This window comes from Falco cherrug, chromosome 4 (genome assembly GCF_023634085.1).
Source record: "Falco cherrug isolate bFalChe1 chromosome 4, bFalChe1.pri, whole genome shotgun sequence".
In the NCBI taxonomy this organism is placed as follows: Eukaryota; Metazoa; Chordata; class Aves; order Falconiformes; family Falconidae; genus Falco; species Falco cherrug.
In genome coordinates this window covers 112199453-112217909 of record NC_073700.1, presented here as the reverse complement: position 1 = coordinate 112217909, position 18457 = coordinate 112199453, and the positions used below count along the sequence as shown (strand labels likewise).

General features: G+C 43.3%; 1 long non-coding RNA gene across 1 annotated transcript; it reads left to right on the top strand.

Moving 5' to 3' along the window:
- The first annotated feature begins 4955 nt into the window (after positions 1 to 4955).
- On the top strand, positions 4956 to 13341 carry LOC129735933 (uncharacterized). Its single transcript, XR_008731949.1, has 3 exons — positions 4956 to 5369; positions 9922 to 10052; positions 11859 to 13341. It is a non-coding gene; the product is annotated as an uncharacterized LOC129735933 (long non-coding RNA).
- Positions 13342 to 18457: the final 5116 nt, after the last annotated feature.

Here is an 18457-nt window from a genome sequence, read left to right as displayed (position 1 = left end):
TCACCCAGCACAAAAGCCCAGAAAAAAAGAAAAAAAGAGTATATTCTGCTCAAATAGCGAGTTCAGTTGGCTCAAGGAAGGGACTGACAAGCATTAGAGCAAGAAGAGGAGGAGAAAGGACTTTGTGGTGGCCAGCAGTGCTTGTAGAAGACAGACTTGCAAGGAGACCCTCCAAACACAGAAGGAGCAAGACCTCCCCTTCTCAGGGGAGATGTTAGAAAAGCCCAGAGGCTTATAGAAACACACCCTCCAAAAAATCCTCTGTGTTTTTTTCAAATGTGTCAGTGTTTACTTGTGTGACTACTGCCAGGAATAATGCTAAGAGAAAGGAAGAAAAGATGAAATACAGTGAAAACAGAATTTTATTTGTAAAATCACTGGAACAGTATTAACCTGCACAAGTATAAGAACAAAATAATGACTGCATGTGTTCAGCACATATTTTTCTTTTAATATATTCCTGCTTTCTGACAAGTTTCATGTATTTAATATTTTTTGTTGTTTCAAGATTACCTAACAGTATCTGTCTCCAATTCTGGATTTAAACCTGGTTATCACTTATTAAATCAAGTATACTCTGAATGTTCTGAAAAGAATAATTTATTATTACAGCACCAAATAAAACCAAACCTATTACCCATAGGACTGGTAAAATAACAACACCTAAATACTGATTTTCTATACACTAAGCATTTCAGAAAACCAGTTTTATTAATAAAATTTTATAATAAAATTAAAACAAAATAAAACCCCAATTATTACATTACGAAAATATGAACAATTTATTGAGCTTAAACTTATTCTGTAAAGTAAGACTAGTGTATGTTGTCTATTTTGTTCAGCTTTAATAATCTTAATGCTTAGATAAAAATAGTAACAAATAATTACATGATTTTGAGATCCACAGGGCAACCACCTAAACACCAGCCTGAAAGTGGCTTCCAACAAGCCATAAGTATGGCGTTCTTCCCCTCCTTCTACCTTGCTGGGCATGAAGCTGGTTCATGCAAAGCCTGAGGACTTCTGTGGGCTACCAATGGACAGCATTTCTGAGCATCGAGAGTGAACCCTGAGGTCAACCTTGGCACCGTTCTCAAGGGGCAATATCAACATATCCATGCGTGTATCTGCAGACCACATTAGAGGCCTGGGGAAGATCATGCACATCTCCAAATTCCTATTCTGTTACTAGTGATACCTAAAACTCCCAGAACAAGGCATGCCAGGATAAAGCATATTCTGTCTACTACATTTTCTTTATGTCACCTGTTAGGAATTCAACTTTTTTGTTCCTTTAGGTTGGTCTCCTACAGCAAGCATAGGAAATCAGAAGTCCCATCAAGAATTCCTTTCATGACAGGGAAAATTCCTTTGGAAAATATTTATTCCATGCTTTATGCACTTCCTTTTTAAATTTCCTTTCACAGCCATAAAAAACGTATGCAAGCCACCTCCAAATATGTCCACCACATTGACTTCATATAAAATAAAGCCACAAAATCTAGAGCCATGATAATATTCATAAATGACCTGAAACACTGACAAGAATTTTATCATGGTGACTCCACCACCTCCCTGGGCAGCCTATTCCAATGCTTGACCACCCTTTTGGTGAGGAAATTTTTCCTAATATCCAATCTAAACCTCCCCTGGTGCAACTGGAGGCCATTTCCTCTTTCCCTATCGCTTGTTGTCTGGGAAAAGAGATCTACCCCCAGCTGCCTACAGCGTCCTCTCAGGCAGTTGTAGAGAGCAGCAAGGTCCCCCCTGAGCCTCCTTTTCTCCAGGCTAAACACCCCCAGTTCCCTCAGCTGCTCCTCAGAAGACTTGTGCTCCAGACCCTTCCCCAGCTTCATTGCTCTTCTCTGGACACACTCCAGCACCTCAACGTCCCTCTTGCAGTGAGGGGCCCAAATTGAATCCAGTATTCAAGGTGTGGCCTCAGATGTGGTGCTTAGGGACATGGTTTAGTGATGGACTTGGCAGTCCTGAGGTAATGGTTGTATTTGGGGATCTTAAAGGTCTTTTCCAATCAAAATGATTCTATGATTAATATAGCAAAGCCAGCCCATAACACATAGATATAAAGATAACAGCATCCTATTTTTTCAGTTTAGACTTAACCTTAAAACGGATTCTTCGTTTGTTTGGTTGGTTTTTTTAATCCATGTTTTACATCCCAAATAGGTGCACAGGCTGTCACCACATTGGCTTTCTGAGTAACAACAACTTGTTCTAAAGCAGTGCTAATAAATCAATCTATGGAGTACCTCCTCCTTTTTTTTTCCAGAGGAATGCCTCTGCCTCCCTGACTTCAATCCCTCAGGGCTTCAGCATAACCCAGAATTCCTTAATTTAAGCTTGTTTTTGATGTCACAGATATTATATTGTTCAAAACTTTAAAACTTTCATTCTCCTTAATCATAAAAGGCATCATGGACACCAGCAGCTATTTTACAGCCTTTCTGCCCTCCTGTGACAGACACCCAAAACTCCCATTACATGAAAATCTTTCTACACACTCAATGAAGTAGTCTCTAAACCCAGCCTCAAATGAACTCTTTGTTGCAATCTTAATGAGACAATGAAGTCCAGCAGTAAGGAAGATCATCTTGGAGTTGGCAGGTTTCAGTTCAGTGTCTGTTCCACAGAGGCTTTTCTTAGCGCCTTAGGCAAGTCAGCTAGCAGGATCCGTGCACTTTAACATCTTTTTGGAATACAGGCTTTAACATCTCCGTGCTTTGATATCCCATCTGTACTAGGGGGTAATAAAACTCTGGTTTTACTAGAGTGTTGTGAACGTAAGAATGTAAAAAATTAGAGGTCTCTCACACATCCTAGAACAAAGATTTAGAGATAAGATCACCTTTACAAATCTCACAGAGCTCTCATAGGTTACAATGTCTAGAGTCTCAAGCAGTTGTTCAGAATGTATGTATGTAGGTATACATTTTTTATGAACAGCAGAAAAATCTTGCTTAAATTCTGATACAAAATGGGAATTATGCAAAAAAGGTGTTATACAAAAATAAGCTATTGCATTATTAATTAAGAAATAGAAGTAATAATTAAATTAAATAGGAAAATGAATACTACAATCAGTGCACTTTATCCTATTAAATTACTAAATACTATAAATAGCTCAAGCTTTCCTCAGTGTTCCAATTATGTTTCAGCTGCATATTACTCTATTATCAGTGGTACACCTGCAGTGAAGGAAGACCTGAATAACATTACCTTCCAGTTTTTGCCTACATTAGTAACTGCAACAACACTGTTAACCACAGTTTATAGAACCTTACTCATAGGTATCATACTCTTGCCTTTGATTGCAAGACAGGCCTCAGCTTCAAGGGATGGTTTCACAGCTCTAGAAAGCTGAATTAACACCCCACCACGGCTGATGCACACACTGCTTTGTGCCCTTCCCACTGCTCCTTTCTGCCCCAGTGCTAGCCACTCACTCCTGCTGCTTACAGCATGCCAGCTCCGAAGCTAACGTGTTTTTTCCTGGGAGCCAGTATTAATCAGCAGGCAGTCAGATCAACAAGTCCTGCTGGAACAAGGAAGGATGGGTACTTGAGGGGACAGAAACATGTGGATGAGGAAAACTTGGATCAAGGGGCTGGGGAGTAAGGATTTCTGGGCCACTGAGATCACTTTCACTCACTACTGACTCATCTTAGTGTGTTCTTTCACTAATAGCAAATATAAGCTAAAAAGATCAGAAGGCAGGGCAGGCTTGTTCATGCTGAAGTGGTACTTTCAGTGATTATTTTCTGGAGTGTCTGATATCTGCTTCTGAGTCACATCCCAGGCACATTCTTCAGATTTTGGGTCTTCTTCTGGTGAACTAGAATATCAGACACTTGGGCTAACAGCAACCCTGACAGGTTCTCCCCAAACTGCAGGCACAGCTAATGGCACAAGCACCTTCTCCCCAGAAGCCATATAGTAGGATGTGGCAATGATGGTCCTTAACTTGTGTGTGTGGCTGGGAGGTACTGGGATGATCAAGAACTCTTGGTTTGGGGTTTTTTTCTTGAAAACAAATAATAAGAGGTCTGCAATGATAATTAAAAAAAACCAAACCCACAAACAAACCACAAACCAAACCCCAAAAACAGCTAACAGACTTTAGGCCTGAAATTCTTAAACAACATGAAACTTTCAGGCAAGGAGCTTCTCCAAATTACAGAATACTTTGAGACTTCTAAAACCAGTGGAATAGCAGTGCTTGATCACTCAGCTCAGCTTATGGCATAAGAGAAATGGCTGGGAGCAAGGCCAGAGCGTGCTGGAGCAGCTATTCTCACGTGCCATAGTAGCTTTCCGGGGAGTGTTACTGTGCTGTACCAGTTAAAGCAGCATTATCCTCTCCCTGTAAACATCTGTATCAGCAACATGGTAGACAGAGGATCAACTTTCAAACATGTTTTGAGAAGTAATGGTATTTGTTTCATCCTTATTGCTTATTTGTAGGCTCATCCACATACTCTATGAAATTCAAATTATATGCTTTAAAATCCCTGTGAGGCCACCACATATCCTGAAGCTGCTGGTACACCATGTCTCATGCAGAGCCCTTGTGAGATACACATTCCTCATTCTGGGCTTGATTCTTTGTTATGTATGACTTAAGTTAACCCTGCCCCATGCAGCATATGAAGGTCAGACCAATTTCTCCTGTCCACACTTCCTAGTTGAGTTTCCCCTCCTAGCACATCAATTAAGTTGTTCTTATACGAAAGCTGAAGCAAAAACCAGTGTGCATAAATATGGAGTCTGGGCTTGAAACCTGATGCTGAAGTAACAGCCATGAGGTTCTCACGTGGGTCACGCTGCCAGCAAAGGGCCCAAACATAGAATGCCTCTGTTCTCAGCTCTGCTACAAGTACAGTCTCACTGCATGGCTAAGCCTATTATAAAGGAGGAAGAGGAGAAAAGGCCTCATGATAGTAAGGAAAATGGGTGCAGAGGTATGCTGCTAACCCCATGGTGAAGGAGGGGTTTCACACCTCTTGTAGCTGATCTCCACTGCTGCCGAAATGTGCGATTCCAGTCTCTGCCTGGCCACATCTCACCTTCCCTCTGCGTTGGGGCTGTGCTGCTTCATCAGCACAGGCAGTTGAAACAGCTTGCTGACCTAGCTGAGAAAATGCCTTTTTTTATGATTGTTTTTTCCAGCTGGGTTAAATGAGCTTTCTCTGAGTCACTGCACAGCCGCAGAAGTGCCGGTACTACCACAAGGGAGTCAATGGTGATGTACAGCAGGGCAAGAAGGAGAATCATTCTTTTTGGAAGACCACCTTCTCAAGGTGGCTAAAGATAGTTGGGAAACTACACAGCTGGATATGAGCCCAGCACAGGTAAGTATGTGGCTGTGAATCAGCACATAGAAATAAATGCCGAACCCAGAAGACTTTAACTAGGCTATTGTTAATGTCGCACTGCGGTTACTAATGACTAGTGCTGCAACGACCATGGGGATTGGTATAGATCACTGTGATTTGCATGAAGATCATGGCTTTTTTGATTGTGAGAGGAGTATTGTCAAGAACAAGCCAGCTGAGAGAAGGCATATATGTTAAATGTTTCTGAAGTCTTTCTGTTTCTAACAATGGGAGATTATAAACTCTGGCAAAAATTTTTAAGAGTTGTAACTGAGGAATCCCAAATATGTCCTCTAATACAGGATAGCAGAAGGGATCAAACTCACATAAGCTACAGTGTGCCAGTTTTCTGCTTCTAGAGATGCCTCCTGCTTTGTTGTGTTTGTCAGTGGCCATCTCAGCTTTACAAAGATACTCTGCAAGAACTTTGCACAAAGTGTATGCTGGTCACATGAAACAGAAGGTGTCAGGTTTGACTTTGGTTATCCCTGTCATTCACTTTCTCACACTTTGTTCAAAACAGGAAAAATAAGTAATGTCAGCATAGGGCTGGGGACCAGGGAATTCTACCTACAATGTAATTTCTTGTAAACCTGACAAAATAGTTTAGCTGCTGGGAGCTGAATCTTTCACCTGCACCACTGTGATTACAGCAGCCACTGCCCAGCTGTTTTCTGCCCTTAACCTCTCCCTAGTGATTGAATGCTGCATTCCCCCAGAGGGAGACTTAATGGCACCCAAAGAGTTTGGCTGTTCATGCATGCTTTTTAGTCATCTCAGCCAGGCAGCACAGCCTTATATATCTTTCTCTTAATTATCTTTTAATTATTATTTTTCAAGCAGGTAAAGAGAGAAACAATTTCTATTGTTATGTTTTATGTTGAGTTTAGTCACTTGTTTGGCAAGTTTATGTTTCACTGTAGGAAAACAAAACAAAACAAACCAAGCCAAAATATGAAAGATATCTTTCACTATCCAGTAACTGAATTTTGCAGTGCTCATACATTTGTCATTGCAAATATGTGTTTCAGCAGGAAACCGCACAGATGAATTAGATTTCCTGTTCAGTTTAGAGAGTAGCAGAAGGCTATTGATGCATCTAGCTAGTTCAGAGTTGTTATCTGCCATTGCAGGAGATACAACTCTGACATTACAACTCCTTGGTTCTTCCTCATCTGAAGACTAACGTGAATGGGTTACATGGTGTCAAATTGGTTCTGTCCACTTCTGTGAGCTGCTTGTTGCAATGTGCAGCTACCAAGACAGCAAAGTACAATAAATTTGCAGCCTAGGAAAGCTGCCTTTGATGCCAGGCAACCGTGCCTGTGCTCTAAAATAAAAATTTATAAACATGCAGCTATAAATTAAGGTGCTCTTCTAAGTCAGATGGAGAGCTGTTCATGGCCACATTCTTTTGCCAAGCAGAAAAGCTTGAACTCTCCTATTTCTTAGCAACAGCTTCTTCTTATAGCATCACATAATTCCAAGGAGTATCCAAAAGCAATTTCCTTTTTTCTCTCACATAATAACTAAAACTTGATGAAAAGAGAAGACTTTTGTAATGATTTAGAATGTGACTTTTAACACTTTGGAGGTGAATCTTGGCAATCTGCATGAGGCTTTTTATAAAACAGAAAGCACTTTTTACATTCCCATCATAATTCAATGCAAAACCAAGGTGAAAAAATACCAAAATGAAATATGACCAATGTAAAATGGCACATTTTCTTCACTGGTTTGTTGACATTTTTTCCCCATAAAACAGAAGAAGGAACAGATTCAAGTAATCATTGGACCTTCCACAACCCATAACATCAAACGGAGATAGCTTTGCTTACAAGGCCAACAGCAAATGGGTGCTTTCCAGAGAGGTTTAAATTGCACTAACAAAAATCAGTTACATTTGAAAGGTTCCAACTGGGGGTTTTATTTTTTTTTTAATCTGGAGTCCCATCTGCGGCAGAAGAGCTATTCTGTGCATGTTTCTGTGACAAAGCTCACCTGCACACCCACCAAGATGCTCAGTGAGACAGCAGCAGGAGGGGGGGAACCCAACTAATACCCTGCCAGGCTACCCTCAGGCCCATCACAGGGGCCACCAGCCCACTGAAGACCCACCTCCACAAGCCCCGAGGAGCAGAGTGGCAGGAAGGAACCTGAACCAAGGAATGAACACCTTGCCCAGGCCCCTCCGTGGGCCATCCCAACAGAGCATTAGCCCCAGTGTCCAGGTGAAAAACCCATCACAATGAGGTGCTGCAAGTGAGCAGCACTGTGGAGGGTTGCTGCCCAGGGGTGGGGTACATCATAGGTGCAGGAGAAAAGCAGTATGGAATTGTAAAGGACTTAGTATGGGATGTTTAGTGGAGGAACAAAATGCAGGAAAAGGGAGAGGTTCAGCTGGGGAGGAACAAGAGTGGGAAACTTGAGGGATAAGGGGATAACAAGAGCCGGTTGCATGTAAATAATGTATATTTCAGTATTTCTACCTCTCACTATCTGTATCCCAACATTTTGTTCAACTTTTTCACTCCTTTTGCCCATTGACTTATTTCAAGTAAGCAATTTGGCAACCAGCACTATATGATAGCATAGTTTTGGTAAAGAAAATTAATAACTGTTTAAATAGCTTCTTTAAACAACCTTTGGCAATATTTAGAAGGAAAAATCTGTTACAGCTACAAAGAATACTAATACACTGGTCATGCAATTTTTCTTCTGATAAGTTACTTTGCTTTATTCTTTTCTGTCTTGTAGATTTTTGTCTTTAACAATGCTTACCTAATTTATCTCTTCTTAAACCAAGAGTAAAATACTCATTTTAAGCACAGATATGTCATTTCTACATTCACTCATTATCTAAGCATTTACCTTAGTATTTTTCTGTGGAGTGGTTCTAGAATTAAAACATTCATAACACCTCATTGCCATCACTATCTTCAAGAATTCATGAAAGATGGGTGAGTCTGAATAGAGGAGAATACAATATTATTTTCATAAAGAAAGGAGGAAACAGCAGTCAACATAATTTCAACATCAAGAACAATATTCTAATAAATTAGTAAACAGCCACATTAAAAGCACTTGAAGGGTCAGTGAAAAAGAAACAGCAAGCAAAGATTTATTGCAAACAAACGTTTGTTAAACTGCTGTATTTTCCTTCTTTAACAGAGTATCTGGCCTGCAGTGAAAGAGGCAGTAGAAGTGATGTGTATCGATCGACTTTAGGGAATCTCTGGGCACTATCTCACGTGACATTCTCATAGACAGTGTACAGAAATATTTTCTTCTGGGCTAAATTGCTACACAGTAGGTGCACAATTGCTTGCATAAAATACTTCAAGTCTTATTTATATTGTCTTTTCAAAGAAAAGGGATATATATATGATACAGAATTCTGCTGGGGTCTAGCCAAGATACGATACAATGTAATATTTTCATTCATGACTTGGTTGATGGTACAGAGAGCACTTACACGATGCCAAAGCAGAACGGCCTGGAAGGGAGCTGAAGGATTAGAATTCAAAATTACTTTGATAAATGGGAGAAGGGTCTGTAATCAATAAGATGAAACTCAATAAACACAAGTACCAAGCACTGTATTGCGGCAAGAAAAAAAATGAAATGCATAAATACAAAATGGAGAATAGTAACAGCACTACAGAAAGAGACCTGGGTGTTACAGTAAACCACATATTGATAATGAGTCAACAATATGATGCTCATGCAAAACCAGAAAAACTCATCCTGGGAAATTTTAATAGATGTGTCATATGCAAGACAGGGTTAGTAATTGAGTTTTTTAGCTCACCTCTCGGAAGTCTTCATTTGGTATAGTTTAATAGGATAGTACAAAATAAAGTTTAAACAAAAGGAGGTTTAAAAGATGGAGAGTGATTGAATAGGGGAAAGTATCTCTTTTAAAAATAAAGGTTGATAGCGGGTGTGGAGGTGATTTCATAACAACCTTTCAATATGTAGAAGGTTCTTATAAGCAGGGATACTATTGACTGTTCTTCATGACACTGAGGGCAGGACAAAACCTAACTGGCTTCAATTGCAACAGGAAGGGTTTAGGCTAAACCAAAAAACTTCTAAGTCTAAGGGTAGCTATGGACAGAAATAGGTCACCTAAAGATGTATAATCTTCATCATTCAGCTTTTTAAGTAGAGATTAGAAAAATATTCATCAGAGATTCTCCGTTCCTTGGAGCACGAGGCAAACAGTATGAGCTCCTGCAGTTTTTTTCATGCTAGCTACTGTTGTTACAGTATCAAAGAAACAGGAACTTGTAACTCAAATTAGCTCTTTTGTTTTAAAACTAAATATTTTCATGCTGGTTTCTGACAGTGACTTGCCTTTCTTATCTGCAAAATGAAATTCATGCCCTGGTGGTCTTCTCCTTAAAAGTAGCAACATCTGCAGAGAGGTTGGATAGCTACTAACTTTGATCCGTTCTCTCAAGACAGCTTAATGCACCTCTTGATGCCTGCAGGTCTTTGATTCCAAATATTTATCTTCTTTCAGATTTGTTTCTGGCCACTTGAATTTTACATTTCCCCACAGAGCCCCTCTGATACACACATCAGCTACAGAATTCATCTGCCATTGTTCGTGTTGCTTCCTCCTGGCATCACTGGGGCTGCTGTTGATTCCTGGTAGGCTTATTTTTATCCATTATCCAATGCAATACGTTTCTTGTTTTACCATTTCACTGTGGTGTGCTTAAATATTTACCAATTAATTTTAAGGATTTTATTTTCTTAAATATTTTGCCTTTGGTTTCATGGTTTTATGCCTTTGGACACCCTTTCTGCAGTTAAGATCACTAATCTTCACTATCTTGCAGCTACTGTGACAGAGGGAGTCAGCTGTAATTACTTCTTAAATCAGATCTCATTTGTTACTTAGGACTAAACCTCTTGTGCACCAGCAAAGCTATCTACTGCTTAAAGCACTCATTTGTGGTAACAAGAATTTGCTACTCTTAGCTATATCCTTCAGTGGCATTTGAGCCACTAATCCTGGGTGGAAATTATCTACTAGTAGTAGTTTACTTCGACTTGTACCCTTCTTTGTGCACTTCTCTTACAAGGGTCATTCTTCTACCACAAAATGCACTGAGACTTGGATCTAGACGAAACCAGCATCTGTGGCTCATGTTCTCAGTTCTCTCACCTCAGAAACTTCATTAAAGCAAAACTGTATCATATTGCATAGTCAAGATTAGAAAATACATTTGAGACTATGGAATGTGCTTGTTTTGTCAGGGTTTTTTTCTATTAGAGTTCACAGTTAAAAAATCTACCTCACATACCTCATATACCTGCTGTACTTGTAGATTTGAATTTCCAGGTATATTCATAGATTTTCTCAAACAAGAACCAGCATTGTTATCGACACTTCTCTCATGCAGCATTTTTACATTTATTAATACAAGATTTGTGCAGAACTGGGTCACTGGTAGCATGTACAAAATCTAGATCACAAACTGCAAATTACGCAGAGCGCAGTATATCCTGTTTATGCTTATGTGTCTAACAGGCACGTTAACTAGTATCCTAGCTTGAACTGCGTCTCACTTTCCTATCCTCTGTTACTTCATAAGCTGCCAGCCTGGTTTCACTGCAGGGAATAGGGAACAGGGATCATGCTTTTGTCTTTGAAGTGCTTAACAATTTTAAAAACCTCATATAAAATGCCATGGACCTGTCACCACAGCCACCGTCAGGGCCTCTCCATTTTTGCAAGATGATCTGAGCAAGCAGCACTATCTGGGCATGGCAGCAGTGCTGTCAGTGGCAGCACAGATGCATGCAGACTTCCTGAGCCAGAAGCGCCGTTTCCTGCACACAATGGGCCACATAAAAAGAAACTGCAAAGCTGGTGTTACATCAGGCACGACTTTCTGTGTAATCAGATCCTGTCACTGATGACAAAGGCAGGATCCCTTTGAGCATCATGTGTGGCTCTATGAGAAGAGTTCTGCAAATGCAGGTGCAGCAGCTTAGCAGTGAAAAGAGATTTGTAGAATGGGAATTACAATATTAACAGTACATTTATGTAAGTTCAGTCCTTGTTTGGTGAGATAATGACTAGTATAAACATGCTGTTGAAAAAGTAGAGGAGGATAACTAGCCATGCAGAGACCCAAAGAATAAGTCCACTATATCAGTGCTCTGGCAGCATGTTAGGACTGGAAAATCAACAGCAAGCAAGGTTAATTTAGGAAATGAAAATCATTTTGATAAGAAGTGGTAGTAGATTTTTCTTGGATACTTTCTCAGCTGCATCAGGGTCACTGAAGGACAAAAAATACTTTCCACGTACTCAGGTCTCCATGCTCTAGATCAAAAGAAAGGAGTAGTTGTGTTGCAAGCTGTTGTAGATAACCATGGAAGACAAAGCCAGTGTGGGTGATTTAGCAAGGTGCTAAATCTTTATCATTATCGGGTGTCCCACAGCTCTCTCCTGACCATGCTGACAGAAGCAGGCTATGATCCCCCAAGTTCCCAGCACGCTGCGATCAACAGACTCACCCATCAAAAGCCACTAGTGACTGTGCCTGCACCCCGATATCCAAGCTTCTGATCTCATCCATTGAAATCTCCACTGAGACCTTTTCAATTACTGCTTAAGTTGCTGTCAAATGGTAGCTGGATGTGTGTGCTTGTCCAGCTCAAAGAAAAATCATTGATCTTCTGTCAAACTTGATTCTACCCACAGCCTTCCTACATTTTTCAAACATATTTAACAGTATCTAATCTCCCGGTTGTGAGGATGTGCATCCCAAGATTTTTCCTTCCCTACTTGATTTATCACTGATGGTGGTGGGTTATGCCCCATATTTGGCAATGGGGGCTCTCTGGTTTGGGAGAAAGGAGAAGGCAAGATGTCTGCAGAAACTTAGATCTGCCAAAAGTGAGGGACAAAAGAAGAGAAGCCAAAACCACTTCACAACAATGACAGAGTCAAGTAGCTTCTTGAGTTCAAACGGACTTTGGGCAAGACTTCACTGCAGGAGCAAAATCACGGACTCAATGACATATCAATATGATCCTAGTTGAAGCCACTTTACTTAAGTTTCTGCAAACTTATATACAATTTTAATATTCATACACACGTCACATCTTAATTCTATTGGTTACATACACTGTTCACATGCTGCTGTATCTGTATCTGTATAGATACTAATTGATTAAAAGCATACAAGCAGTTAGTGTCATCACTAAAATTGTTGACATTCTTGCGGTAATCAGTTCCCAGATCAGCTCCTGTTTTTCTGCCTGCTTAACTGCCAAAGATTGTGTTTTCCTCTTCCAGGTGTCTTTCTCACACAACCATGTGGCCTTGCTGAGCAGATAAAACTTTTAATCACATCAAGCTGCTAAAGCAAGAGCGACTTTTGATAAGGCCAGGTGTCCCTTTTCTTCCAAATACATTCCCACACTTCATTTTAGTTTTCAAATTTGTGATAGATCAGGTATATAAAAGTATACAGAAGAGAATGATCACCTCCTTAAGGTATGCACGTCACCCTTACGTTGGCTGACATGATTCTGAGAAGTGAAAGAGCATACGTTTGACTAAGCCAGGGGAAGCTCATTAATTAATGCCCTGAAGTTGATGTCCATGCTGTGTTCTTGGAAGTGCCGAAGTCATGGATAACAGCTGTAACCTGTTACTTGACAAGGAATAAAGTCTGATGTCTTGAGTAATGTCAGGTGAACTCCAGTTTTCTATCATAAGCCAAAAGCTCAGTTTTACAATGTCTGATGTGCTGTCATCCAATGGTCAGAGTTGATATGGTAGCAGGGTGGGGAGAGCATGGGCCCTGTCTAGACTCATATTATTGCATGCATTCTGTTCAGAATAAATAAATGTTTGATTCAGTGTCTAAGACATTCCTGGTTTCTCATAGTTACTACCACATAGTTATGACCTGATATCCTAGGAGAATATCAGGTGAGTATGAAGCAGGTGCAATGCGTATAGATGTGGTAGAAGGGAAGGGGAGCTTTGTGTTTCAGGCCTGGACAAGTTAGGGCCATGGCAGGCAAATCTGGAATGTTCATTTTTACCATGGGTTTTCCTGGAGGCAGGATTCCTAACCCAGTCCTGCACTGTTTGAGGTCCCCCAGGTTGATGTATTTGCAAAGAAAGGATGCTACAGAAGAATTAATGCCTTGAGTTCCCATGGTATTGTCAATAGACGCTTTCCACAGAATCCAAGCAGGTCAAATATCTCTGACTTCGTCCACCTGGGATCATGTGGAACAATGCCTAAGGAGTGTGCTTGCCAAGTACGTGATTTCCACTGTGGCTTTGGTCCAGGCTCTGTCTGATCAGTAACACTATGCCATCATGAAATTCTTCAAAGCTGCTGTTGTTGGAGCCAAGACAGTTTACCACAAAACACCAGACTCCAGCAAGGGCCCAAATAAAAGAGGAAAAATAGGCACTAAAACTGCATATATACAGGAAAAGAGATTTCTTGGAAACATGGGTTTCATGACAAAGCAGCATCAAGAGCAGAAAGGGGGCATGAAAGAATTGACAAAAGAGCCTGTGGGCTGGCAAATAAGGTTCATTCAGAAATGCGGTTATCTGATACCTGATCTTGCATACTCCTGCCAGATAAAAATTATTCCCTCATTTGTTTATTTAAATATTCTCACTACCATCCCTACCTTCAGTCAGAGTGGTCTCATACTAGTTCAGCATCTTATATCTAAAGGCTGCAGCGTTTTTAATCTAACACTAGCTACCTTACAACTGGATTTACAGTTTTGTGAAGCCACTGCCTCATTACTGTCTCTGCTGTTTACAGCTGCTGGCCTCTTGCCTCTCTCTGTCCAAATGCAACCTATGTAAGCGCTGGCAGACAGTACAGAGGGTAACCAATGAAACTGGAGCATGCAGCCAGCTGTCTCTCCCTCCCCCTTCACGCCCCCCTCTTTTTTATTTTTTTTTTCTTTGTAAAGATATTAAGGTGTTGCTCTGTTCAGCATTATGAGCCTCACTGTGCCCTGTAGAATAATGCCCAAATAGGTTCAAAAATATCAGTCAGAGTGTTAGGTGAAAAATTAATGAGTGCTAAGGACAGCTTAGAAAGCAAGCCACAAGTGACATAAAAGAAGATACAAGATAGTTTAGAAGCTTAAAAAAAAGAAAAAAAAGGCAAAACACAGGTGGAGAATTTGGACGAAAGAATATTTCTGAGGTGGAGATAAGAATGGGTGTTAGAACCAGGAAAGAATGTAGCAAAAAATAATGGGAAAAGCAAATCCAGGGATATGGATATAACTTCACAAGAAGCAAAAGTTGGAGAAAATAAAGAAAATGAATGAAATCAAGGTACTAAGGAATGTCATCAAAGGATTAGAAAAACAGAAACAAAATGTAAAAGCTGATAAACAAGAGAGAGAAAAAGCTACATATATAGATACAGAGAAAAGATAATTCAAATATTAAAATGGAGCTAAACTCTTTGTAATTAAATAAAATATAAATACACTGTGAGAGAGGCCGTGCCTGAGTAGAGACTCAGCACTACGTGGATTTTCTTAGTTTGGGCTACTGTGCAAACCAGCCGCCCTCAAATGATACTACACCTGAGCTACATCTTGCCAGGAACCTCACATTTCAGTGGGTCTTTGCTCACCCACACATTTTCATGTTGTGCTCTCTTTCTGAGTGTCAACACACTTTTGAAGTTCTCAGCCTGAAAGGAAGTGGTGATCAAAACTTTTTATTTTTTCCTGATTTCTGATATTTTTCTTTCATCTGATATTCCAATAGCATTGGGGACTCCTGTGTCAACACATATACATCCTCAGACATAATCCTGCTTCCATGTAACTCAACAGGTAACTTCTGCTGACTTCTATGACAGCCCACAGAGAACCAGTATCAGGGTGCAGAGGGTAGGTACTGGATCACGTGGGAACAATGCTGAAAAAGGCAGACTCCGAAAGCCTAAGTCGGCAGAAAGAATTTGAGTGAGAGTGACATTTGGAATTTGGGAAGGAGTAGGTGGTATAGGAGTAACTGTGGATAGTAAAAATACATAAAAATCATGATGCCCCTACTAAAACCACCTACACCACCACCATCTTTTATCTGTTGCTTTAATCACTCACCGAGTTGAGACAGAGCTTTTGCTCTTTGCACCCTAGAGCCAGATTTTCCAAGAGAATCCAGTGAAAGTTTAAAAGCTTCCATAGGACTTGAAACTCACTGTCTCTCACTAAAAACAACCCAGTGGCCTTGCTAATACATTTGTCCATGCTTCATGCAACGCTTCATTCAGAAGATGCTCTGTACTCTGCTTCTCAAGAGCCCTGAGCGCACGGGCAGGCTGCGGTGCTCAGACCACCCTTTCCCAGGACCCCCACCCACTGCCCATGGGGCTGGAGCTCCACCAGAGCTCAGCCCCGGCCCCAGACCCTGCCCTGTGGTGGAGGTGGCCCCATCTTCTGGTCATCTGATGACCACCATCAGCAGGCCTGGTCACCACCGGGGCCCTGCTCAGACATGGGGAATGGTGCCCTGGCCACACGGGCGCTGCCCTGCTGGGCCAGCTCCCTCCCAGGGCAGCTGTGTTTCTGTGCCCCGGCACTGCCTAGAAGGCGGCACCGAGATCCGGCTGAGCTGTAAACTGGGAGCTTTTACCACTTGCTTATCTGAACGCAATTTATTCGGCATTTGTAAGGTCATTTACTACTCAGGACCTGTGCGTTTTGCCTCATACAACACGTAGTAACAGCCTGTGCCATGTTTATTTCTGATCATTTTCTTACTCTGCTGACGTGTAGAATTAAACTCTATAACTCAGGGTAAGTTATAAAGCAGGTATGTTTATTGCGGTGCCAGGTGTAAGGGGGATCGATCCTTCTAACTTGTATACCTAGTTGTACTCACAATACATATTTATACAGTGAAGCTGGTTAGGTCTGCTGAAAGTCTACATCTACTAATTACCAGTTAGTTGCTTTCTCGCTTCAGTTTAAAGGTACATTAATTTTAAATTTACTGGGCATGCTCCCGAGCAGGGGATTCACTCTCTTGGGGGGGGGGGCATTTGAGTAGGAGGTCGTGATCTCCCACTACCACAATTTTTTTATCCTAGTGTCGTTGAGTCTTATCACTTCAGTAGTTTTTCTTTTAGCAATTAGCACATCCTTGTCAGAAGGCTACTGATTGACATTCTTGTGGAGCTCATCTGCATCTGTACTGACTGTCCCTTCTGAAGTGCTCAGCGGCCGAGCTCCAGACCTTCTCTTGAAGACAGTGAGGCTCCTGCCTGCCTGTTGATGGTTCCTGTTATCTATGCAACTCCTGTCTGTAGTTTTAGGTTTTTCACTGTATTTTCTTGCATCACCCACCTCCTCTGCCCCCTCTGGGTGGGGATGGGGGCTCTGCTCAGCTCTTGGCTGCTCCTCTCTGCCACTCCTTCCCGCCTGCGCTTCTCCTCTGCCCCAGCGTGAGTACCCCCGTGGGCTGCAGTCCCTCAGGATGAACAGGCCTCCTCTCCGGGGGCTGCAGGGCAATCCCCCGCCTGCAGCTCCCTCCTTCCCTGCCCTCCATGCTCGCAGGGCCCTTCCTCACATTCCTTTCCCTCACACATCGTTGCTGCGGCTGAGGGACTGGGCCAGGCCCTGCTGCAGGCGGCTGCTGGGTGGGCCTTGCTCACAGGATCTCCTCACAGGGACCCTTGGCAGGATCCCCTCACAGGGACACCTCACAGGGACTCCTCGCAGAATCCCCTCATGGGAAGCAATCACAGGGGCCTCCGATCACTGCGATGGACAAGGTTGACATTCCTACATTTCCCATCTTCCAGAAGGTGTGCTGGTGGCCTGGGACAGAGATTAGGAGCATCTTCTTTCCTCTGAAGGATAAAACTGTTTTACAGCTGGTAAAAGAAACTCTTTGGCACTTTCATCACTGACTTGTGGTTAGCGAGTGCTCTGTATTACTTGACAAACAATTTGGGCATGTAGTACAGAAAATTTAAACTCGCAGAGCTGCATATGTACACCACTACAGTCAAATTTCTTCCAAGTTTGAATGGGGTTAGCAGGCTTTGCCATGCTGCCTTTTTTTACAGATCCACTGCTTCTTGCACCACAGCACAGCCACCACCGGTTGTGGCATAGCTAGCTGTCCTTCCAAACCAGCCAGGTTCGGGAGGCAACCCCGCTGGCCCACTTGCACGCACACCGGGGCCTGCTCCGCGGGGAGCCAGTACAGGCACTGGAGGAAGCCAACAGCACCACCCATAATTTATCTGGTTCTAATGCAAGGACGACCAGCCTGACCCACCACAGGCCGCGGGCGGGCAGGCTGGCTCCCACTGTGTAAATCTGCCGCGAGGCTACGCACAGCGCCGAGCCAGCCCGGGCCGAGCCGAGCCGAGCCGAGCCAAGCCCCCCCGCCCGGCCTACAGGCCCACGCCGGCAGCAGACTGCGCCGAACGGCACCTGCCGGGGAGGGCGCCCCCCCGACCGCCCCCTCCTCTTTGCGCATGCGCCGCCACCGCCGCGGCTCCAGCCCTGAACTACATATCCCGGCGTGCCCCGCGCGCCCGGCACCGCGGCCGAGCCAATGGGGAGGGAGGAGGCCGGTTCCCGCCCCCTCGCCCCCGGCTGCGGGCAATATCCCCGGCAGGTGTGGAAGGGGCTCCAGGGCCGCCCTCCCCCCGCCGAGCCGGGTGCGCAGGCGGAGGGCGGGCTCGGGAGGCTGTTAGGAAGGAGCAAGCAGGCGAGGGGCTCTGGCGTCGATACACACACCACGGCGGGTCCCGCGTCCCCCTTCCCGGGCGGGGGGCCGCCGGCGCGGCAGCGCGCGGAGCGGGGGGGGCCGCGCCCCAGGGGAAGCTGCGGCGCGGCTTCCCGCGCGCTGTCAGTTACGAGCGCGCGAGGCCGGCAGGTGCCACCGGGTTGGCCAGCGCCGCGCACGGCCCCGCCCGCCCCTCGCCGGGTTTGCTGGCGGGCGGCGCGCGCGCTGTCAATCAGCGCTCGAGCCGCGGCGGCCCTCGGGCGTCCCCGAGGCTACGGCT